Source organism: Hylobates moloch, unplaced genomic scaffold (assembly GCF_009828535.3).
Source record: "Hylobates moloch isolate HMO894 unplaced genomic scaffold, HMol_V3 SCAFFOLD_10, whole genome shotgun sequence".
In the NCBI taxonomy this organism is placed as follows: Eukaryota; Metazoa; Chordata; class Mammalia; order Primates; family Hylobatidae; genus Hylobates; species Hylobates moloch.
The window spans coordinates 106,045,248-106,069,646 of record NW_026652285.1 but is presented as its reverse complement, the minus strand read 5'-3'; the positions used below and the strand labels follow the sequence as shown (position 1 = coordinate 106,069,646).

Here is a 24,399-nt window from a genome sequence, read left to right as displayed (position 1 = left end):
GATGGGGCCAGAGCATGGGGGACTTGCCTGGCTTAGGGGCTGTAGGTCTATGTGCAGGACATCCGGACAAGCCAAGCCAAGGAATTTCTCCACTCTCCGTTTATTCTGCTTGGACTGTAAAATTCCGCCTCAGAGGGTCCCATGACCCCTGTGATCTGGCCTCCTGCTTCTGACACTTGGATGGGGCACTTGGGTGTCTGTGAGAGGAGAGAACAGCCCCAGATGAGAACTGGTCACTGTGGATTCTGACCCACAGATTGAGGTCAGGGAGACCAGGTTCCTGATTGGGTGGGGACGTGTGTCTGGGAGACCCTTGGGAGGACAGGGGCCAGCAGGGTGAGAAGCAGAGGCTGGGATGGCAGAGAGAGCCTGGCCTGAGAGCAGCAAGGATGGGGTCACATCTCGGCACAGGTGACATCATGAGGGTGCCCTGACTTTGGGAAGGGGCCTCACCCTGATGTGATCCATGGGGGACGCTGTGACGCTGTATGTGACTGCAGGCTGGGGGTCCCAGGACGGTGGTACTGGAGTATTTGGGTGGCGCAGTTGCCCCTTGGTGGGGACCATTTGCTCAGGTTCACAGAGGCACTGGGCAGGGGTAAATGTTCCTAAACCCACGGGGACTTCCGTTGTTGGATTCTCAGAGGACACGGAAATTCCTTTGAATTGAGGTTTTTAAAAAATGTGAAATATAGGATAGACTCTTTTTTTTTTTTTTTTTTTTTTTTTTGAGACAGTCTCGCTCTGTCGCCCAGGCTGGAGTGCAGTGGCGCAATCTCGGCTCACTGCAAGCTCCGCCTCCCGGGTTCACGCCACTCTCCTGCCTCAGCCTCCCGAGTAGCTGGGATTACAGGCGCCCGCCACCACGCCCGGCTAATTTTTGTATTTTTAGTAGAGAAGGGGTTTCACTGTGTTAGCCAGGATGGTCTCGATCTCCTGACCTTGTCATCTGCCCGCCTCGGCCTCCCAAAGTGCTGGGATTACAGGCATGAGCCACCGCTCCCGGCCATGGATAGACTCTTAAAATTAAATATTAAACACATACAAAAGAATATTTAGAACATATTTGGGGCATAAAGAATAGCAGTCAAAACCCCGGTGCCCAGCGCCCTGAGCACTTTGCAGAGGATAACTAATGCCTCTGAGGCCCCACCAGTCCCTCCGCCGGGTGCCTAGGCTATTTTCCAGCTGGTGCAAAGTCTGTAATAGGCACCGTTTAAAACATGTTTAATTGTTTTTAAAAGTATCATTTTTGGATACAAAGACTATGTGTTTTTTGTTTTTGTTTCCAGAAATGATGGTTCCTTCTTCCTTCCACCAGCCCATGACCATACAGTACAGTCAGTGGCGTGGTTGTACTCCCCAGCCTGGTTTTTTTTTGTTTTTTTTTTTTGTTTGTTTGTTTGTTTTTTTGTTTTTTAACATATTATTAGGCAGGAAAGAGATTCATGCAACAAAAGATCAGTCATTTTAATTGCTCCTGCACTAAATACTAGACTTTTGATCTCTTCTCCAAATCCATTAGACATTCTCCCAAACTGGAGGCCTGGTGCTACAGACCCCATGTCAGACGAGTGACCTGATTCTGTTCCTGGGGAGGCAGTTGGCCTGGCTTGGCATTGGCGTGGTCCTTCCGCAGGTCCCCACAGCCCTATCCCCTCTCCTGCTGCAGACAGTCCTTGGTCACAGTCCTGGGTCCCAGCTGTGCCCATGTCAGGCTCTCGATGCCCCTGCCCTCCTGAGGCTGAGATGCCCCATCTGCAGCTCTGAGGGCCTGTTTCCCTCGGGGTTTGCAGGTGGCAACGGGAGCCCACTGGTGGCTTCGGGGGTGGTGAGGACCGTGGAAAGGGCTGGCCCTGAATCTGTCCTGCGTGTGTGTCCTGCTGTCTGATGAATGGGGAGGCCCTTTGAGGTCCGGGGTGGACACCCTCCCTCCGGGCCACCCCCTCCCTCCCCCACCTCTCTGGCCCCTCCACCCAGCCAACCCCAGAGGACGCTGCTGGTGCTTCCCGCTGCGGCTCCTCCCAGGACTGGCGGAGCAGTCAGCTGGCCCTGCTTGCTGGCCCTGGCCCTGGGGCTGGCAGATGTAGAGGGAAACCTGCCCTCTTCCCTCTCAGGTCGGGGAACTGCCCAGGCAGCACGTGGGCACAGTGGCCCCCTGGACTGGGACTGTAGACCCCGGATCTGAAGACTGCCACCCCACGGGAGACCCGAGTGGAGATGTGACGAGCCAGGGCTGCATGTCGGTGGACCCAGCTCTGAAGCCTGTGTCCTGCTTAGCTGTGGGCCTCGTGCCGGAGATGTCTCCCTGAGCCTCCCTTTTTACATCTGCAAGATGAGGATAAACACTGGGGGCGTCTCAGATTTATTGAGATGAGACCCGTAAATCCCAGGGCTCAGGGCCCGGCCCAGGGAAGGGCTCACTAAATACTCTCAGTGACAGTAGCAGGGTGTGTGTGGGGTCCCCAAGACCACCCTCAGGCTCTGAGATTCACCAGGAGAAGCCATTATGGTTGCAGAGAAAGATCGAGACTCAAATCAGCAAATGGAAAAGGCCCCAGGGTGGAACCAGGATACATCGGGCGTGGGTTTCCATTTATCCCTCCCCATGGAGCCTTCTGCATAGTGCTTAGTTCTCCCAGCAACAGTGTGTGACAGTAGGCACATGTGGCAACAGCCACAGAACATTGCCAGCCACGGAAGCCCACCCAAGCCCTGGAGTGTGGGTCCTCACTGGTGGTCGGTGGGGTTGGGCATGCCTGTGAGGCCGACCTTGGTTACTCCATCCCCAGCCCTTCCGGAGGCCACACTGATCCCGCGTTGCCCACAGCCCCACCATAAACCACATCATGAGCATACGCCGTGTGGCCCACCGTCTCAGGTATACAAAGACGCTCTTACCTGGAGGCCTTATCTGGCAGACACTCCAGGGCTTAGAGGTTAGAGGTCATCTCCTAGGAGCTGAGCAAGAGCCAGTCTTGTCTTTGGCATGTGGAGGGGTTGAGCACCCCAAGTCTGCTCAGTTACCCCTTTCTGCACACAGGATAGGCAGACGTGAGAGACGACGGGGAGGTGTTTGCAGGCCAAAGGCAAGGGCCTCCTGGACGCAGAGCGAGGCTTTGCAGGAAGACCTCTGCAGGCCCTCCTCCCCGGGGCCTGGCTTTCCTGCTCTTCTCCTCCACCCTCCCTCCTCTGAGCCCCACTCTGGGACTTTTCCTGGGTCCTTTCCCTCTGCAGCCCTTGGGGTTGAGTGCGGACCTCCGCTGGTTCACACGCCCAGCCGAGAGCTCAGGAGACAGGTGACAGGCAACCCTCCCAGGCAGCCCCACTTGGTGGCTGAGTCTGAGCAATGTCCCACCTTGCTCCGGATGGGCTGAGGTTTCCATGGGGAACTGAACCTTCTGGGGGCAGCCACCAGCACTTCACAAGACACTAAGTGTTTCATTTCGAGCGTTTTGTAGTGTTAGTGATTAGCAAAAGGTTCTAGTTTAACACAACCCTTTCCTTCTTGAAAACCCACAAGCCAGGCCCACAGCCCTGAAGAATCTCTCCCTCGTTTCATGGCTGGGTAGGAGCCCAACATGCTCCTTCAAAAAATCATTTTCACAACCCTTGCACTTTGCATAATGAGCCGATTTTCCATAAAAGCCCCAATTATACTTCTCAGAGGCTGATGAATTGGAGACTTAATCTAAGAATCCCGCCCTGGTGCCGGCTGGGGGATCAAACGTGTTGGGGAAGGGGGGCAAGGGGGAGGATTGTGGTTGTAGAGTGGGAGAGGGGTTTGTGGAAGGCACCCAGCGAGGCGTGTGGGGATGTGGGTCTTGCTGTGGCCAGAGCTAGCCCTCCAGATTGGGGGTGTCCTCCCTCACAGCTCTGAACGGCTAGGGAGGGAGGAGATGCTGAAGGGTAGGACTTCCTGAGAAGGAAACCGAAAGGTGCCCTCAGGCTGGGAGGTCAGGTCCCATGAAGGAAGCTTCTGTCAGCCAAATGACCTTGGGCAGGGATGCTCTTAGAACCTTTGTCTCTTCTTCTGTAGGCTGGGAGCATGACTCTGCCTCGCGGGGTTGCTCTGTGTCTGTGCACTGTGCAGCACAGCACCTGGTCCTTGGTGAAGGCCCACGGCTGCTAGGTGGATGTCCTAACCCCCGAACCCTGAGAGTGTGACAAGGAAAAGGGTTTTCGCAGATGTAAATACACATAATTTTAAGAGGGAGGCAGGAAGGTCAGAGTCGGAAGAAGGAGATGTGACGGCAGAGGCAGAGTTAGAGCAATGGGGCTGTGGGCCTAGGAATGCAGGCAGCTTCGGAAGCTGGAAAAGGTAAGGGACAGATTCTCCCCGGCGCCTCCTGAAAGGGACCAGCCCCTCGATACCTTGATGCCAGCCCCTAAGACCCGCTTCAGACTTCTGACCCCCTGAACTGTAAGAGTCTGTGTTGCTTGAAGCCACCAACTCTCCAACTCTCTGGTGACCTGTTAGAGCAGGAGCAGAGCCCCCTGGATTGGCTGGGAGGCTGTCTGAAGGCCCAGCTATGTGGCGTCTCTGGGCACATATCAGCATGGGGTCCTGGTGGGGGCACAGCTCTGGCTCCTCACTGGGCTGGGCTCCTGGCTTTGATTGTCTCATCCTGGCCCAGCCCTGCCACCCTCTCTTCTGCTTTCTGACTTTTAAAAATTGAAATACATTCATATCACATAAACGTAACCCTTTTAAAGTACACAATTCAGTGGCATTTAGTATGTTCACAATATTGTGCAACCACCACCTCTATCTGCTTTCAAAACATCTTCACACCCCAGAAAGAAACCAGTCGCCATGAGCAGTCACCGCCCTCCCAGCCTCAGGCAGCCCCCAGCCTGCTTTCTGTTTGTCTGTTCTGGATGTTTCACATCCATGGAATCATACGGTGCGTGCCTTTCGCACGTGTCTTCTCCCACTCCGCATCTTGTTTTCAAGGTTCACCCATCGGTAGCCGGTCATTGCGTCATTCCTCTTGATGGCCGTGTAACATTCCATTGTGTGGCTAGGCCACATTTTGCGTATCCGTTTATCACGTGATGAACTTTAGCCTGTTTCCACCTTTCGGCTCCTGTGAATAGCATTGCTGTGACAGCTGCAAGGCAGGGGACGGGAGTCAGGCTGAGGTTGGAGTGAGAGAAATGGAAGTAAGCCGGAACTTCCTGCTTCAATTTGAAGTGAATTCTGAGAATATCAGACATACCCGTATTGAATCTAAGCACAACGAAACATCAGGAACTGTAAGCAGTGACCTCGCATTTCGTTATGGCTTTGAGGACCTGCCTTTTGGTCTTCCCACGTGCAGGGGGAGCTGGTGGTGGGTGGCGGGCTTTATCCCGGAGCACTGGGCAACGAGACATAAGACGCGGCTCGTGCAGGGAGAGGCCGGGTGCCCTTCCGGGATGCAGAGGCAGCTTGCAGGGACAGCCTGAGTTCTTTCCGTTTAGCCTCTGCTCCTGCAGTAGCCGGGAGAGCACTGGAACCCCATTCCTTGCTGGCTGGCCCAGATAATGAGAAAGTCTGTTTGTGCAGTGGTGAGGGCTGCGTCCTTGACTTCCACTCCCAAACCTGGTTTTGCCTTCCCGAATCACCTACAAGGTACCAAAGAACTCTCACTTGAGACATCTCAGCCGGAGGCTCCATGAATGGGCCTTGGCAGACTCTGCAGTTCCCACACCTCCGTGAACGAATGTGCTACCCTCTGTGCACACTGTGAGCCATGGTGAAGGGTCAGCACGCCGACACTTTGTCCTGCCCCGAGAGTCCCGGCCTCTTCTCCCCTGATCTTTGCTGCGTTTGAAGACATTGCTGAGGCTCCTGTAGGCTTCTCTCTTGGGCGCAGCATCCCCGGCTCTCTCCGCTCTCTTCCATCCGGGCTGGTGTCCCTTTTCCCATCTGGTGCTGCCTGCTTAATTCCAGGTAATTGGGCTGAGAGGAGATGGGGACGGGAGGTGGCAGTCATTATATGCTTAGCAGCTCATCCCACCAGCAAGATGGGCTTAATTGTCCCACCTGGTGACATCAAATGTCCTGGCCACCTGTCCTCAGTGGGTCTGCCGTGAGGGGACAGGATGACATGTGAGTCCCTGGGCCAGCGTAATTGGAGAGTCTTTTTTTTCCTTTCATTACAATAGTGGATTCAACCTCCTCTGCATAGGGAGTGGGAGGGGAGTAATTGGAAGACATTAAACTCCTTCCTGGGGAGGGGAGGTCAGAAGAGGCCACCTTTGGATTGCTGGGCTTTGAGGCTCGGGTCCGGCCCCCTCCAGCCTGCTTCTGGTCATAGCAGCCAGCTCTCTGAAGGGTAGGCTGGAGTCACCAGCTGGCTTGTTCCATCAATCTGGCACCTCTTCCACACCCCAGGCCCCTGTTGTCCTGGTCAGTAGCACAAGCCAAGGGCAACTCAGTGAGGAATAGCATTGGGCAGGCCCAGCACTCTGGCCTGGCACAGTCACTGCCTCATTCGCACCACTGCTCCTCCTCTGCATCCGTCCAGCCATGGCTGGGGCCTCCAAGTTTAGGCAGAACAAACTGTGTTAGATGGTGCGTGTGTATGGGTGTGCGCATGTGTGTATGTACACGTGCACATGGGGGTGTGTGTGCAGGTGCACATGGGTGCATCCAGGTGTGTGTGCAGGTGCACATGGGTGTATGTGTGCATATGCAGATGTGTGTGTGCAGGTGCATGGGGTGTGTGTGTGCCTGTGCAGATGGGGGTGTGTGTGCAGGTGTGCAGGTTCATGGAGTGTGTGTGTATGTGCAGATGGGTGTATGTGTGTGTGCACATGTGTGTGTATATATGCTTATGCGCCCACACCCATCTCTGCACTGGGAGCTCCCGGCAGGCCTGGGTCTTGCTCATTCTCTATCCCAGTATCTCCAACAGTTGAGTCTGAATGTAGGGATCATGCCAGCGGGAGCAGCAGGCACCCAGAGTGTTTTGGATTCTCCCTGGGGCTTGGTTGCAGGTTCTCAAGGGCTGGTGCTCCTCATGGTGAGGACGGGTGAAGGGAGGGTGCTCGGCTGTCCTGTCTGCGCAGTGTTGGCATGGGGATGGAGAGCCCAGGGCACTTAGGCCTGGCTTGGTTTCTTTTGGTTTAGGGATGCCAATGCTGATGTGGCAGCCAAGGCTAGTGACAGAGCTGGCCCTGGGTGGGGAAGCGCTTTGGTGCAGCAAAGGGGGGGCGGCATGTGTGGGTTGGCCGTAGTGCAGAGTGATGCAGACTCCGCTCTGCCGTTCCCTGCCCTGCTGTAGCCTTTTGGGTGCTTGTCAGATGGAACCTGCCACACCTGTGGGAGTTGCTGCTGGTGGGTGGGACTCAGAGTGCAGAGAGGGGACAAGCAGGCATCAGTAGAGGCCACTGGGGCAGGGCCTCCCCAGTGCCTGAGGGATTCCCTTTCCGTGCACTAGACCTGGCCTAGTGTCCAGTTCTGCTGCTCAGCATGGGGGCAGCTCTGTACCAAGCCTTCCACCCTCTCTTGGCCAAGGACCCTCTCCCCATGCTTGCTGACTGGAGACACACACTTGGGAAGGAGTGAGTGGCCCTGGGGTAGAGGGAGGCCACATCTGCAGGGGCAGCAGAACACTGACCTTTGCTGTACTAAAGCCACAACCTGGCCCACTGGCCATCAGGAGTGTGCACCTGGCCTCACGGAGAAGGCTTTGAACCCGCTCCCGCTGTCCCGGGCCTGCCACGGCTTTTACCTGACAGCCGAGTGGCTGGTGGCTGGAATCCAGTCTTGCCACTTCCAAGACCTGGGATGTTGTCTGTGAATAGGGTGACTATGGCATCTCGTGTGTGGGGTTTTCATAAGGACTGAATGAGAGAATCGGGTGACTCTCTGGGCCTGGCACATGGGAAGTGCTTGGCACACATTGGCCAGTGCGACCTGGGGTTAGTCTATGTGCAGCACAGAAATGGCTAGGGGGGCCCAATGGGTCAATAGGGGCTGTGCCCCCACCCTGCACCCCTAGCCGAGCGGCAGGGCTAGGGAACACTGGTGTGTCCTCTTTGCGGCTGCCACCATGAGGATGATGGTGTAAAGGAGACACATTTGTTCAGAAATACAGTAACTGGCTGTTTACCGCGTGGCTGGTGTAGATGAGCTCCCTCATGCTGGAGACGGTCGGGAGAAGCAGGGCTGGCAGCCTGGCAGGGGGTTGTGAACAGCCACCCTGAGCTTCTGCAGTGGGGCAGGGATCTGCCTGTGTCTGTCTTTAAAAGACAAAATGCAGCTGAGTTTCTCTCTTTGCTGTACTCCCAGATCATCACAGCCATTGTCAGATGAACTTGCTGAGCTGCCAATTTGCCCACTGAGAATACTTCTCTGGCTCATCTAATGGATTTCATTATTGCTTTTCTCCTCTCACTCCCTCCTTCCCATCCACCCACCCCACCCCACCCTTCTGTTCTGCCTTCTTTCCTTCCTTCTTTTTATTCTTCTATATACTCATTTATCTACCCATCTACCATTCATTCATCATCTATCCACATATATATATATACCCATCTGCCTGTCCATTCTTTCATCCTTCCACCCATCCAGGTACCCTACAACCCATCCACGCACCCACCAAGCCACCCATCTCCCTGTCCCTTCTTCAGTCTGTCCATCTGTCCACTCATCCATACATCTACCCACCCATCCATCATTCAAGCACCCTACAACCCATCAAGCCACCCATACACCCGTCCATTCTTCAGTTTGTCCATCTGTCCACTCATCAGCCCGTCTGTCACTCATTTGTCCACCCATCTATCCTTCCATCCATACATCCTTCCACCACCCATCCATCCATCCATATATCCATCCATGTATCCATCTGTCCATCCGTCTGTCCTTTCATCCATCCATCCATCCATCCATCCATCCATCCATCCATCCATGTATCCATCCGTCCGTCCATCCATCCGTCCATCCATCCATCCATCCATGCATCCATCCATCCATCCATGTATCCATCCATCCATCCATGTATCCATCCGTCCATCCATCCATCCATCCATCCATCCGTCCATCCATCCATCCATGCATCCATCCATGCATCCATCCATTTATTCACCCACCTATCCATCCATCCACCCATTCATGCATCCATCCATCCATCCATTCATCCATCCATTTATTCACCCACCCATCCATGCATCCACCCATATACCCATCCACCCATTCATTCACTCATCTATTCATCCATTCATTCATCCACTCATCCATCCATCCATCCACCCTTCTGTCCATTTCCCTCTGCCCTATTTCACATGAATATCAGGTGATTGGTCTCAGTGTAGTACTCTAGAATCATTAAGGCTGCAACCTCTATTGTGAGGTTAGGACCCATCTACTCCCAGGCACATAGTAGGCACAGAACAATATGATGTGGGTGGATGAATGAGCTGACTTGGTTCACTCGGGTGCTGATGAGATGCTGGATCGGTTTCTTACCCCCTGAACCTCAGTGTCCTCACTGGCCTGTTGGAGTTACTGGATTATTATGAGGACTCAAAAGATGATGTCTGTAAAGTTCTCAGTATAGTGCCTGGCACACAGTGGGTCCAAAAGCTGAGAGTCAGGAGGAGGAGGAGGAGCTGCCACTCTGTGCCTCAGGTTCCTCACCTGCAAATGGGGATCTCCTGGCACCCACCTGGAAGGCTGCAAGGGTTAAAGGAGGTCGTGTGACTAGACTTTCCGTGTGGCACATGGCAGCAAAGTTGTCTCCTGAGTGCACGGTGGAGGCCCTGTGGCACCATCTGCAGTGGAACTCAGGAATCTCCTAAAGCCCGCAGAGCCCCAGGGGCATGACTGTCGATGAAAATGGTTTTAGAAGATGCTGGAGGAAAATGTGCATCGGCAGTTGTGTGTCTGCTCTACTTTTCAGCTCCCAAGCGTCACACCTGCCCTATGCCTACTTGGGCAGCTCAGGTGCCTGGAATTTGGGCTTGTTCTTCATGGCACCATGATGGGGGAGGACATCCTAGGTGTGCCAGTCGACAGCAGGGTGGTACCCTGCCCACCATTGGCTGATCCTCATGGACGAATGTCACTTGTGTCAAGATGAGAGAACCCTCTGTTTGAGGAAGAGCCTGAGGGTGTGAGCTTCCTCCTGGGCTGAGGCACATCAGGGCAGTGAGATGGGAAAACAAAGGGATTCAGGGCAAGTCCTGGGACCTGGCAGGTGTCTCCAGGTGACCCCAATGGACTCACGGGGCCCTGCTGGCTCACATTTCAGAGCCTATGTCCAGCTCCTAGAGCCTGGCACATTCACACCGGAAGGATCTTTCATTCCCTCCCGTTACAGATGGGGAAACTGAGGCCCAGAAAGCATCACTTTCTTGAGGTCTCATGATGTTGATACTCAGCCCAAGGAGTCCATAGCCATCCATTTGTTTCTTTGTTTGTTTGTTCCCTCATTCCCTCATTCATCCTCATTCTATTGGTGCCTTGTTCTGCTGGGCCGGGGGCCAGGCGCTGGGACATAGCAGGAGCTGGCCAGCCTTGGGATGTGCCTGGCCATGTGGGGAGTGGACACCGGGCCACTGGTCATGTGCAGGTGAACACACTGCAGCCGTACCTGGGTCAGGGCAGAGCAGGGCAGGGCATGGTGGGTCCCGGACCCAGAGGCTCATGGTTAAGGGCCTGGCCTGAGGTTGAGAGACTTGGGTTCAAGGCCTGGCTGGGATCCTTGCTCCTGGTGTGACCCTCACCAGGTTCCTTAGCCCTGAGCCTGTTCCCTCATCTACAAATGGAGGCCTACCTGGGCCCGATGGGCAGAGCTGGTGCTGAGGGACCCAACCAGTGAGGCACAGCCCCAAGTGGTAGTTCTCAAAGTAAGGCCTGAGGACCATGCATCTGGGCCCCCTGGCTTTCCATCTAGATCCCAGACATGCCTGGGGGAAGGGGGTTTATGGGGTGAATGGTGTTCCTCCAAAAGCTATATCCCCCAGAACTTGTGAATGGGACTGTATTGGATAAAGTAGTCTTCACAAATGTAATTAAAGTAGGGTCCTCTAGATGAGATCATCCTGAATTACCTGGTTGGGCCCTAAATCCAATGACAAGTGTCCTTAAAAGAACCACACAGAGGAGAGACACAGGGAGGAGATGAGAGGGTCGTGTGAAGAGGGAGGCAGGTGTTAGAGCGATGTAGCCATAAGCCAGGGAACACGTGGAGCCCACCTAAACTGGAAGAGGCAGGAAGGACCCTCCCCCAGTGCCTCCAGAGGGAGCACAGCTCTGCAGCACCTGGATCTCAGGCTTCTGGCCTCCAGAACTGGGAGAACTGGAGAGAAGAAATTTCTGTTGTTTTAAGCCCCCCATTTGATGGTGCTTGGTTATGCAGCCCCAGGACACGAGCACAGCAGGGACATGGGTTTTGCTGCACAGCCAGCTCTGGGACGCAGGGTCCAGGAGGGGTCCCTCAGCCACGCCTCCCCAGCCTAGCCTGCCTGTGGGGTGGAGGCCGCGATCCCTGGAGGCCGGACCAGGACCCTCACGAGCCCTAACCAGTGCTTCTTAACATAGCCCTGGCATCCACGAGACCTCCCGGCCCAGGAGGAGGCCTGCAGCTGGTGGGGGAGGTTTGGGGTTCAAGGACCCCCCTCCAGGTAGCAGGGATGAGGGGTGAGCCTTCGGGGTCAGTGGCCTCCTCCTTCCCAGTGCCCTGTCCCAAGTATAATTGCATGGTGCGTTCGGGGCAGGAGGAATGTCCTGTGCCTGGTCATTGGCATGAGGCGAAGCCCTTTCCAACTCCTGTCCTTCCCTTTAGGGAGCAAAGATGGTTTTACTCTGTAACAAGCAAAACAAACCAAGGCCGCCTCTTCAGCGACTGTTGCCGTTAAAAATTGATCTGGGCAGCTGGGTAACATTATCGGCTCGTTTTCAGAGACTGAGAGGAAAAGACACATCATGTTTTGTGGTGGGATTTATACATAAGCAGATGAGACGTGCGGTCATTAAAAATGTCCCGGAACAGAAGATGACGTCTTGGCATGATGGTGTCTTGGGGGACTGTGGTCATGCATTCAGGGTGTGGTGGAAACAAACCTAAACATGGGCCTGGGTGACTGCAGAGCCGGTGCCAGGCTGCCATGGGATGGGCTGCCAGGAGTTCAGGGGAGCCTGAACGACGCAGGAGCCTGCCCGAGCCCAGAGCTGTCTGCCTCACCCCCCCGCCCCCGCCCGTGGCTTTCTTTCCCCGAAGATCCCGGCCCCACGCGAGGCATGTTCGCAGTGACCACTACAGGCGCCCACCACTACGCCCGGCTAATTTTTTTTTTTTTTGTATTTTTAGTAGAGACGGGGTTTCGCCGTGTTAGCCAGGATGGTCTCGATCTCCTGACCTCATGATCCGCCCGTCTCGGCCTCCGAAAGTGCTGGGATTACAGGCGTGAGCCACCGCACCCGGCCCATTGCTTTGGATCTTTACATGAAGAGACCCATCCCTATTGAAGCAGACTCCTTGGACTTGCTTCTCTCCCTCCCTGTTAATGAACGGCACAGGTTTTGGCAAGCCACTCTGTGTCCCATCTGTCACAGTGGCCCTTCTGGAGCTGCCCCATCCACCCGCCATCATAGCAGCCATGACCAAGCGTGCACAGGGCTGAGCCCCTCCCAGGTGTCAGCTTATTAAATGTTCCCCTTGATCCTGGGAGTCAGATTTTCACCCCCATTTTGCAGAGGAGGGAGTTGAGGCTCGGAGAGGTCACCTCTAGCCCAGGGCCAACCTGTTGGGCAGCGTGTGGGGCTGGAACTTTGTCTGACGTCCTCAAGTGGGGTCCGCCTGGGAGTCAGGGGGCCAGAGTTCCGGGCCCAGTATTGATCTAGGCATGGAGCCCTGGCCCAGGGTGTCCAGACTCTTCCCACTTGGTTCTTGGTAGGACTAGCCTCTGACAGCTGAGAAAACCAGCCTCGGGCCTCACCCGCTGACCCTGGGGACAGGAGAGGCTCCACTGCCCCTTTAGGGTTGCTGGTGGGGAGACTGAGGCAGGCTTCAACCTCTGTCCAGCACCGAGGTTCCAGCCCTCCCGGAGGTGGGGCTGCTCACGCTGAGGCGCGGTGCGAGGTCCTGGCTAGGGTCGGTGGCTGCTGGGTGCTGGGTTTTCTGCTATTTGGAGAATTTTGTTCTTGGATCCTCCCTTCCCTGAGCACCCACTTGGAGGGGCAGCTGCAGGACGGGAACCCTGCACGTGGCTCCAGGTTGGGGATCTGGCATTCTGGGAGCAGGGAGGGTTCAGCTGGAACAGGTATCCCAGGAAGGCAGAGGTGAGGCATGGCCAGTTCTGATTGGAACTTAAGGCTGTAGTCCTAAGGCTCCAAGGTAGGTAGTTGGGGGCCTGGACAGCTGGCCCTCACCCAGCCCCACCCCACCCAGCACCACCTGCAGAGGTCAAAGCCCGGTTCTCTACTGCAAAGGAGCCCAGCCAAGCCCATCCCCTCGGGGTTACTGTGGAGAGCTGGACTCTGTCCTCGTCCTCACGCTTGCTGGGAGCCCCTCCTCAGTGGCCTGGTGACCCGATCAATGGGGCGGATAAGTTGCTCCCTCTCATCCCTGCCGCCCGTCAGCCAGTCACGTTCACCTACTGTGTGCAGCCCCTCCAAGGCCCGGAGTTCCCGGGACACGGTCTCAGGGTGGCAGCAGAGGGATGGGGCGAGGTGGGAACCCTCGGATGCAGTGGTCTGTGCGCCTCACTGAGGAGGCCACGCCCTGGCTGGGCCCTGACGGCCATGGGGAGGTCTGGGGCAGGGAGGTCCAGGCAGAAGCCCTGGGGAACTGTGTTTGGTGGCCCTGGATAGAGAGCGGCCAGGGCCAGGGCGGCCAGGGCAGCCAGGGACAGGGCTGGACAGGGGAGGAAGTAGCGTGTGAGGGGAGCCCTGGGGGTTCCAGCAGGGCAGCGGCCTCTGAGACTTTGTCCAGAGCCTTCCTCTGGCCCTGCCTGGCTTCGAGGGGCTCCAGAGTGGAGGCCAGGGCCACTGAGGGGCTGCTGTGGATGCCCGGGTGGGAGTGGCGGAGGGTTGTGGGGCGGGATAGCAGGAAGAGGGTGAGCGGGGCTGGTAGCCAACAGGAGGTGCCGACAAGAGGTGCCAGGGGTGACACCCAGGCCCTTTGGTGTGGTCAGTCCCTTGCGATGACCCAGGGCTGCTGTCCGAGACATGGCCCGGTGGTGTGAGTTCCTGGCTGCCAGCCCAGCTCTGCCACTTTCTGGCTGGCCTCCTTGGGCGGCTTTCTTCACCTCTCTGGGCTTCAGTGTCCTCTTTGGGATGGTGACGGAACCTCATCTTGCGGGGCTGTCGGGAGCCTCAGCTTCCATCCTGTGAGGCCTTCCCTTTCCCCTGCTCTGTGAATGTAGAGGAAAGATTGGGGGCCCCACGGTGCCGTTTCAGCTGGGTGGGTGTGCCCCCACCCCACTCCAAGACTCCACCAATGGACAGAGGCTGGTGTCTGTGGAGCAGCTTGACCAGGCTGTCCTGGGACTCCTGAGACTGGCCCCACCTCGGGCAGTTGATGCCACAATGGAGGGTTGTCCAGGGCTCTCCCAGAAACTTGCTCTCTGCTGGGACTGGCATCCCTGTCTCACCAGGGCTGATAAATCCATCGACCACCTGGAGTGTGTCCATCCCAGCTCAGCTCAGAGAGAACACTGTGATTGACTAGTGATGCCTGCCGTGGGCCGGGGGTGGAAGGGTAGTGGCTGCTCCTAGACAGGCCCTGGGGTTGCTGTCCCTATGACAGCCGATCCTGCAACGCAAGGCCCTGTCACACTAGGGAGACTGCCGAGGCCTTGGCCACACAGCTGACCGTTCATTTCCCAGCAGACAGGTCGGCAGGAAGTGCGGGGAGGGGTAAGAGGGCCTTCAGCTGCTGTGTCGCCCAGTCCCCCTTGGCAGCCTAGAGAGGAGAGGGGTCTTGCCTGAGGTGACAGCAGATTGGTGGTTGCAGAGAACCCCCAGTGTGGCCCCCCCACTCTGGCCCTCCCACCCTAGCTCTCTGAGTAGGGGTCCTGCCTGCAGCTCCCAGCTTCCGAGTGTTTGCTGGAGGAAGGTCTGCATTTTAAGCTTGTTGCCTTGGGCATGCCATGTGGGCTCCTCCTTCTGGGTCTCGGACCAGAGCCCCTGCCACCTAGCCCGTGGATTCAGTCCCCGGCCTGGCCCAGCGTGTCCACGCTTCTGCCTCTGGCCAGGGTGGGACACACATGCAGACAAGCCGCTGTGGCCCATGTCCACCCACCCAAAACTGCCCAGCCTGGCTTGTGTGTGCCAGCAACTGCGCCAGACGCGAGAGTGGGGGAAGCTCAGGAAGCCGTTTGCGTGCTGCCTTCCCGCAACAGACCCCCGCTGGCCCAAGGAAGGAAACTGCTGTGTTCAGGGAGAGGGAAAAAAAGGAACGGTGTTTCCAGTAGCTGACAGAGCGTTCCACGTTCACAAGAGGATCTCAGAGCTGTCCTGGTTGGGGCTGCTGAGGAACCGGGGAGCTGTCTGGGGCCCTCATGGGCACCTTCAGGCACAGAGTGTTGACCTGCAGGCGTGGAGTCTGGAAGCTTGGGCAGACCCAAGCCTTGCCTCAGTTTCCTCCTCGTGAATCAGACCTGTCGTGTCTGGGTTCCTGTGCCACAGTCCTCATTAGTCACTCTGTCCACCTTTCTCTGCCCAGCATGACTGAGCTGGGTCAAGGGTCCCCAGGCCAAGGCCAGAGGACAGCTGGGGGCTCTGGCCCATCAGTGTCCAGTTTGGAAGTGTTCCGATCCCCGTCCTGCGTCTGCAGGGAGTCTACTGTAGCCTTTGGTTTGCACAATCGAAATGCACAGAGGCCTGACCCAGCCGCTGGGTGGAGCAGCCATGCCAGGGACGGGGGGTGCAGGCCTCAGCCCTGGAAAGCCCCTGCTGGCCTGTGGGCTGCAATGCCCCTGTCCTAGAGCCTCCTCCCTCAGCCCTGTTTCCTGATAGACAGATCCTAAGTGTTTGTCCAGGGGGTTTCCTGGCAAGCCTGGGCAGGTGTCCCCTGGGAAGAGGGCTGGCGTGGAGCAAAAGACAGAGTGGCTTCGGGGGCTCTGTATGCTCACCGGGGAAGGACACCCTGTGGGCCACTGGCCATTTCCTTCCAAACCGGTGCCAGCCGAGGTTCCCTTACGAGAAGCGTGTTGGAAAATAAAAATACATATTATGCTTTACAGCTGCTGAGAAGTCACATTCCTCTGTAATCAGCAGCCACACCAGGCCCCCTTCCTCTCCCAGACAAAGTAGAGGGGGCAGGGGACCAAGCATTTCTTTCCACTTGTGAGATCCGTGTCTTCCTCTGCCTTGCCGAGGTTCTGGAAACAAGGGCAGAAACAGCCTCGCTGGGTTGGGGGTCACGTGGGGTCTCTCCTCTGGGGCTCTGGTGTGTTCACCATCTCCACTGGTGGCCTTGGAACTGGCCACACCCCCACCTCGCTGGACCTGCCATGGCAGATGTCAAGGTCACTGCCGGGGCTATGGCAGTGGCTGTGCCTCAGTGCCCCCGCCTTCCAACCCGCCACTCCATGGGGCAGAGACCCTCCTACTTCCATCCTGACTTTGGTTTCAGACCCTGGTGGCCACACGGGGCCAGCCCATTGGTCACTCTCGACTCCAGCCCCCTGAGACTCCTGCCCCACTTGGCACTTGAGTCTTCATCTACCCCCTGCCCAGGCTGCCTGCTCCAGCCCCTAAACCATGCCCATGTCCATCATCACCTTCCCCTTCCTTCCTTCACGTATCACGTCTGAGGCAGGTGGCTTGTCCAAATATTATGGTGAGTGAGCTGAGGCCAGGGGGTGTAGGGCCCTTAGCAAGCCCATAGCTAGGAGGTTTGTGGCCAGGGTTCCTACCCTAGCCTGTGTTATACAAAGCTGGAACTCTGGGCCAGGTACAGTGCCTCACACCTGTAATCCCAACACTGGGAGGCCAAGGTGGGAGGATTGCGTGAGGCCAAGAGTTTGAGACCAGCCTGGACAATATAGCAAGACCTCATCTCTACAAAAAAAAATACCAAAAAAAAACCCAAAGTCAGAACTCTGAACTCAAAATTAGACTTTACCCTTCACACCAGCTCCCTTGCCACCTCCTGCGAGAAGCCCTTCCTGTTTTCCCCAGGTTCAGACTGCCTGCCACCCCAAGGTGTCTCTGCGTGCTCCCTGCACCCCTCGGCCCTGTGCTGCCTTCGTACTGGGTGTGTCAGGCTCATCTCCGACACTGGCATCCCCGAGCCGGGTGTGGCCATGGGTAGGCCTCCTCCCATTGTGATTGCCCTTCTGGGCTGGGTGGGATGGCGCGCTGAGGAAAGAAACGCGATCCGTGGGCTTGTTTTGACAGTTGGAGCTGTTTAGCAGGAGAACCGTTTCTAATAAGCGAAGCCCTGGTGCTTCAAGGCCTCCCTGCCAATTAGAAGGCGGCACCCAGGTGACTCCCTCAATAATTAAACGGGCCTGGTAGGCCCTCCGCGCTGCGCTTCCTGATGTGCCTTTCAAGTTTGCCTGGCTGCTGTTTCCCCGGCACGCAGTGCCAAAAGGGCTGTGGCCCGGCTCCCATGCCCTGGGCGTGGGGTCCCACGGGCCCTCTGCTCGCGCTGTTCTCTTTCTTCTCACATGGCCTCCGCCTGGGTGAGATGCCACTGCACCTGGTGGTGTTCAGTGCCAGGCCGGCGCCTGGCCCTCCCAAAGCCTGATTTTGAAGCTGGTTTCAGAATTGGAAACTGAGGCTTAGCCAGGCCCCCCCCATACCCCCCGGTAGTGTCAGCACCATACATGGAAACACCGTTGTCTGCCATCTGCAAGACTAGGGTGGCCAACTTGTCCCAGTTTTAGCATCAAAAGTCCCACATCCCAAGAAATCCCTGTCCTGGTCAAACCCGGACAGTAGATGTCAGTGCTGGCCGCACCTGGCCTCAGAGGCCGAGGGCGCTCCCTTGGGGCCATGAGCCGGTCTCACTCTCCAGGATGTAACTCAAGGCTCTGCCTGTTCTCTCAGAGGGCCCCGGCTGGGCGAGGAGCACCAGGGTCAGGTGGAGCAGCCTCCCTGATGCGCTGCTGGTGCACACGGTCCTTGGCAGTCACTGTGCGGGGCCTTCTCTTCTGTGAGTCGGGTCCCACTTTCTTTCTGTACCGGCCAAGTGGAGGCATTAGGGACTATCTCAAGCCCTGGATCCTTCACCTGAGATGCCAGCAGAGTGTGGGAAACAAAAACCGTGTCCCAGACTCTGTGCATGATGGCTGGATGAGCCAAGCACTCATGTCTGTACCTTCTGGAATCTTCAGTACCTTCCAGAATCCAAACATTCATTGAGGGCTGCATTCTTGTTCAGATGTACAGTGGGAGGAAGTGCTCGGTGGGGTGCCCTGCCTGAGCCATGGCAGGGCCAGGTGGACCATCTGTGGGGAGGGGGCGCTTTTCCAATTGTGATCCAGGAATTGGTCCCACTGCGGCTGGCTCTGGAGGCAGAGTGGGCTCAGAGGGGAGCTGGTGGAAAGCGGAAGGGGAGAGACCCACGCTGGCACATGCAGGATGCTCACTAGGAGGCTTGTGCACCATCTCCCTTGGTCTTAGCAATTGCTACTACTGGCCCCCATTCTGCAGTTGGGGAAACTGAGGCTCGGAGACGGGCAGAGCCAGGGCTTGAACCCAGACCCATTACCTGCAGAGGCCTTGCCCTTAGCTCTCCCCACAAGGTCTCCCCTCCGGTGAGCACAGTTGCGGTGTTGCGGTCTGTGCTGTGGCTTCTCCCTGATGTTATCTCCGGGTGTTTGGGGATGGAGCCTGGGAGCTGCATGTTGGCCCCGGGCAGGGCTGTTTGTGGACACTCACTCCAGGATGAGACGCACACCTGCTGGGTGGATTCACTCTTTAAGAGGCAAGAGGGGCTTCCCTGCTCTGAGGTGGCGATAGCTCCCAGGGAAACAGGGCCAGGACTCCAGGGCTGCAGGAGTGGCCGCGAGCTCTGCATGATGGAGCCCTGGAGTCCACTTAATATGCAGAGGAGGCCGCTGCCAGATGGGGTCACCAGGCCCAGTGCTGCATCCAAGCTGGTTTTGAAGCGCTTGAGCAGAACCTGGGGCGGTGGTGTTGTGGGGGCCCAGCCTTCTCTCCCTGTGGCTGCTGCTGTTGTGAAATCTTAGATCAGCACCAACAAGCGGTCGTGCTCCCCATCGAACCCCACGTTTGAGGCTCCACAGTCCTCATGGAAGCACAGTAAGGCGTGAGCTGTCCAGGCTCGTCCCGTAGAACACAGGCACCTGCCACTTGCCTGGGAAGGAGGGCAGCTGTGTTTAGGGTCCTCTCTTTGCTACTCTGGTCTTTGTCTTAAAAACCAAATCTGGCTGCCGGCTCCTCAGGGCCTTCCAAGAAAGCAAACCCAAGCTGTTCTCCCTCTAGCTAAGATCCTGAGGGTCTGCACTGACTCAGACCTGTGCTTGCTACCCTCAGCTTGGAGACCCCTGCGCGTCCAATGTGCCTCTCCCTCCGGACTGTGGGGCCACCATGCAGCTGTAGGCACAGTGAGTGGCACAGGTGGTGCTCTGCAGACGCCATCGTTTCTAGCAGATTTTCACAGCAGTCCTGAGGGCAAGGATAGGAACCTGATTTATTATCCCAAAGTGAGATTCAAGCTGCTCCTTCTCCCTGAATCAGTGACAAATGGCTGCCCAGGCCAGCCCCACGCAGGTGCCCCGTAAATCCCCGGGGAAGGACGGGAGGAGAGTGAAGGAGCTCTTTGGAAGCAGGAGCTGTGTTTTCTCTGCTCTTTCTTCGGGATTTGGGTTTGGGCACCCCTGTAGGGTGTTGTGTTTTCCGGTCTGTGTCCTCTGGCTGGTGATTTTTCTGGCCGTAGCACTGGGACTGTGATTGTCCTGCCCAGAATTGAGCTCATGGGGGAGGCCTGTTGGGGGCTGGGGGCGCTCCTTGAGCAAGTAGCGGCTCAGAGGCAGGAGTGGGGAGTGGGTGCTGAGGAAGCTTGGGGAGTGGGATTGGACGAGTCGTTTGGGAGGAGGGGCTGCTGCCCAGCATGGGCTCTGCTGGGGGTTTCTCTGCACTCGGCACTTCTGGCCTCTGTGCTTCCTGTGCGGACATCCGCATCGTCCCCTCGGCGGTGCAGTGGGAAACTCCGCTTCCCGAAGCCAGGCGTGAGGAAATGCATGCTCGGGAAGGCTCTGGTGGGAGGAGAGGGATGCGGCCGCTCCTGGGGAACCAGGATGACTGCTCTTGGGACAGCTTCTGGATAGGCTCGGGTTGGCCTTCTCTGCTTCTCATTCTCTGCTCTTAACGAGCAAGGCAACACCCCAGGGCAAGGTGTGGGTAGGGGACACTAGGGGTAAGTGCGGGAAGGAAAATCAGCTGGTGCCTGAAGACGGCCTTGGGGGTGGGGAGTGGGGGGTGGAGCTAGGCCTTGCTGCAAAATGACCAGAGTCTCCACCCAACCCACCCCGACTGGGCTTTAAGTTACAACTGGGATGTGGCCCCAGGAACTCTGTTCAGACATTCTCTGTGCAAATGTGTGTCACACTGTTTAATCGAGGTCAGTGTTTACCAAGTCCCGACTGAGGGGTGACTTGAATACCTCTGTGTGATCTCTTACAAGCTCTCCTTGAAAATGCCTCCTCGTATAGGCCGGGCGCGGTGGCTCACGCCTGTAATCCCAGCACTTTGGGAGGCTGAGGCAGGTGGATCACGAGGTCAGGAGTTTTGGAGACCAGCCTGGCCAACATAGTGAAACCCTGTCTATACTAAAAATACAAAAAATTAGCTGGACGTGGTGGTGGGCACCTGTAATCCCAGTTACTTGGGAGGCTGAGACAGGAGAATCACTTGAACCGGGGAGGGGGGGGTTGCAGTGAGCCGAGATCGTGGCACTGCACTCCAGCCCAGGCGACAGTGTGAGACTCCATCTCAAAAAAAAAAAAAAAGAAGCTTCCTCGTATCTAATTTGAGGCTGCCATTTCAGGGGTAAAGAGCAGCCTGAGAATATCTGACACCCACCCTTCTGTCCACTTATCCATGCACCCACTAATCCCACCCAACAACCCACTCATTTGTTCATCCATCCACTCATCCATCTATCAGCCCACAAAGTCCAACTGCTCTCTCATTCATCTGTTCTTCCAGACATCCGTCCATACACACCCATGAATCCAGCCACCCAACAACCCATTTATCTATCCTTCCATCCACCTACTTACCCACCCACCCATCTACCACTCATCCACCCATCCCACCAACCCAGTCATTTACCCATCTAGCTACCCATCCATCCTTCCATCCATCCATGCACCCACCTAGCCAGTCATCCAACCACCCGCCCATCCATCCATTCATGCATCTGTTCATCCCTCCACCCACCTACCCACCCATCCATCCATCCATCCATCTACCTACCCACCCACCCACCTACCCACCCACCCCATACATCCATTCATCCACCCATTCATCCATCCATCCATCCATCCATCCACCCACCCACCCACTGATCCATCCATTCATCCATCCACCCACCCACTCACCCACCTATCCATTCATCCATCCACCTACCCACTCATCCACTCAGCCATCCATTTATCCCTCCATCCACCCATCCATTCATTCACCCACTCACCCACCCATCCATCCATCCACCCACCCACCCAGCTAGCCACTCAGCCATCCATTCGTCCCTCCATCCACCCACCCATCCATCCATCTATCCATCCACCCACCCACTTACCCACCCACCCATACTCCATCCACCCACCCACTCATTCATCCATCTAGCCACCCACCCACCCCGCCCACCCATGCATCCATCCATTCACCCACCCACTTACCCACCCATCCATTCATCCATCTACCCACCCACCCATCCACCCACGCATCCATGCACCCACTCAGCCAGCCAACCATCTATCCCCCGCCATCTATCCTCCACCCACTCATCCATCCCTGTACTCATCCATGCTTTTCTAGCACCAGGCACTGTGCTAGGCAGAGGCAGACGCAGGCTGAGAGACTGATCAAGTCTTCCCACATGCAGTAGGGCTTAGATTCAGCCCTGAAGGATGCTAGCACTTGGGTGAATGGTGGGAGGGCAGGGGACTAAAGGCAGAGAGCAGAGCAGGTGCAAAGATCAGAGGTAGCATAGGCATGGAGGGCTGTGGGGAGAGTGGAGTGAAAGGGGACTGGGGCCTGGTGAAGCCTCCTGTATTCTCCTGCGTATTCCTGCCCCAGCGGCCGGGTGCTGAGGCCCTGCATGGTCCCTGACAGGCTGCCTCCCTCTCCTGCTCTTCCCCTTCTGGCAGAGCTTTTGTTAGGCTGTGGCAGAAATTAATTGGATTTGCAGCTCCATTCTCAAGGGGATTTGTGGCCTCAAGTAGGGATCTTAGAATAAAAGTAGTAAAGATTTTATGGGCAGCAGTATAATTCTTTGGACTTGAACATTCCTGCTTTATCTCCTCTGGGTTGGGCAGGTAAAGGAGATGACAGGAGGGGTTGAACAAGACACTGAATGAGATGCAGGGAAGGGAAACTTACAAGAACCATAGCTCAAGGTCAGGTTTTTTAAAAGGTTTTTTTTTTTTTTTTTTTTTTTTTAAATTTATTTGTTTGAGATGGAGTCTCACTCTGTCATCCAGGCTGGAGTGAAATGGCGCGATCTCGGCTCACAGCAACCTCCGCCTCCTGGGTTCAAGCGATTCTCCTGCCTCAGCCTCCCGAGTAGCTGGGATTACAGGCACCCGCCACCACGCCTGGCTAATTTTTTTTTGTATTTTTAGTAGAGACGGGGTTTCACCATATTGGTCAGGTTGGTCTCGAACTCCTGACCTCAGGTGATCCACCCGCCTCGGGCCTCCCTAAGTCCTGGGATTACAGGTGTGAGCCACGGTGCCCGGCCGACAAAAGGTTTTGAAATGACTATTGTGCCTCATTTTAGTGGGCACTCACTTTCTGCGTTAGGAAACAAGATTCCAAAATCATTGTGGCGAGTGGGGGTCTTAGGCTCTAATGAGGCATCAGAAGGCAGTTTTCTTGGGCAGTGGAAAGTGCCCTGAATGAGGATGATACTAGGAATACTAAATCACAGCTGCCATTGTTGGGGCCCACTAAGTATAGAGCATTCTGCCGTCCTACAGCTGCTTTTCCCAGCAGACCTCTGAGAAGGCACTATTACTTCCATTTCCAGGGGGAGAAGGCTGACACTCAGAGAGGTTAAGTAGGTTGTCCAAGGTCACAGGGAGCAGGGGGTGGGCCTAGGGTTCACACCTGGGTTTTCCCAGCTCCAAAGCCTTTCCTCTCCTTCGCTGCCCCAGGCTCAGCTCTCCTGGCAGGGCAGGTGGGTTCTGTCTGAGTCCCAGGACTGATGGAGGAGTAGAGCCCTGTGTTAAGAACTCTGCGCTGGGCTTCAGGGATAGGAGAGCTTTGATCGATGAGTGATATCTGCCTGGGCACAGGAAGAGTGAGAGGCACGCGTGTGTGCTCACTCACCGTTAGGGTGGGTTTCCTTACAAAGCGTGAATGCATCTCTCGATCGGCTTAGCAGGGCGGGTTCTAGAAGTACAGTCCCCGAATGGCCGTCCTGTCGATAATCCAGGGTTCGATGGGATGCCTTGTTTCCCTAAACTGTCGCCCACACTCAGTGATCAAATTTGAACAAGATCACAACCTCAGGAGTTTGATATTTTCTCTTCCCTGTCTACATTCTGCGTGAGAAAGCACGTTAATACTTTGCCACGATGTCATTTTATACATAACATACTTTTATAGGAGATGAGTGGGGTTTAACATTTTTTACTTCTGATGAGGACACATTTTCATAATGAGAATTTTGATTCCATTTTTCTTTATTATGGAAGTCATGCCAATCATCACTGAAAATTCAGAAAAAGCAGAAATGACTGATGAGGTCGGAGACAGGGATGGCTGGACGTAAGCGAGGGGCTGGCGTGGGAGCGCGGACGGCCCGGGGCCAGTCCTGGCAGCGGGATTTCATGCTGAGGGGGAAGAAGCCTCCACCTCTGGGTCCTGAAGCCACATCTCAGCCTGGCAGAGCCTCCCTGGCTCCTGGCCCCCCACGTGCTCCTGCACTTTCTGGGGTCACCTGCGTGTGGGCCAGTCCCTCCGGGTTGTGGCTCCTCAGCCCCACCCACGTCAGCTGCGTGGGATCTGTGTCAGCCTGGGGCTCTGCATATCACGGGAGGAGATGGATTCCTTGGGGGCTTCTTGGCCGTGAATGGTGCTGTGTCAGCGACGGAGCCCTGATGGTGAGGATGTCGTGGCAGCCTCAGCTCTGCCTGTGACCCAGGGACACACACCTCCACTGGGGGATGCTGCTGTATGGTGATGGGTGGAAGGAGGGAGAGTGGCTGGGAGGAGAGAGCCGAGCTCACCCACGCAGAGGTCAGGCCTGGCCG

At 56.3% G+C, this 24,399-nt stretch overlaps 1 protein-coding gene across 5 annotated transcripts in view; it reads left to right on the top strand.

Annotated features, from left to right (window-relative positions):
- VAV2 (vav guanine nucleotide exchange factor 2) overlaps positions 1-24,399 on the top strand; it is a 219,956-nt gene that overhangs the window by 124,469 nt on the left and 71,088 nt on the right. The window lies entirely within an intron of this gene.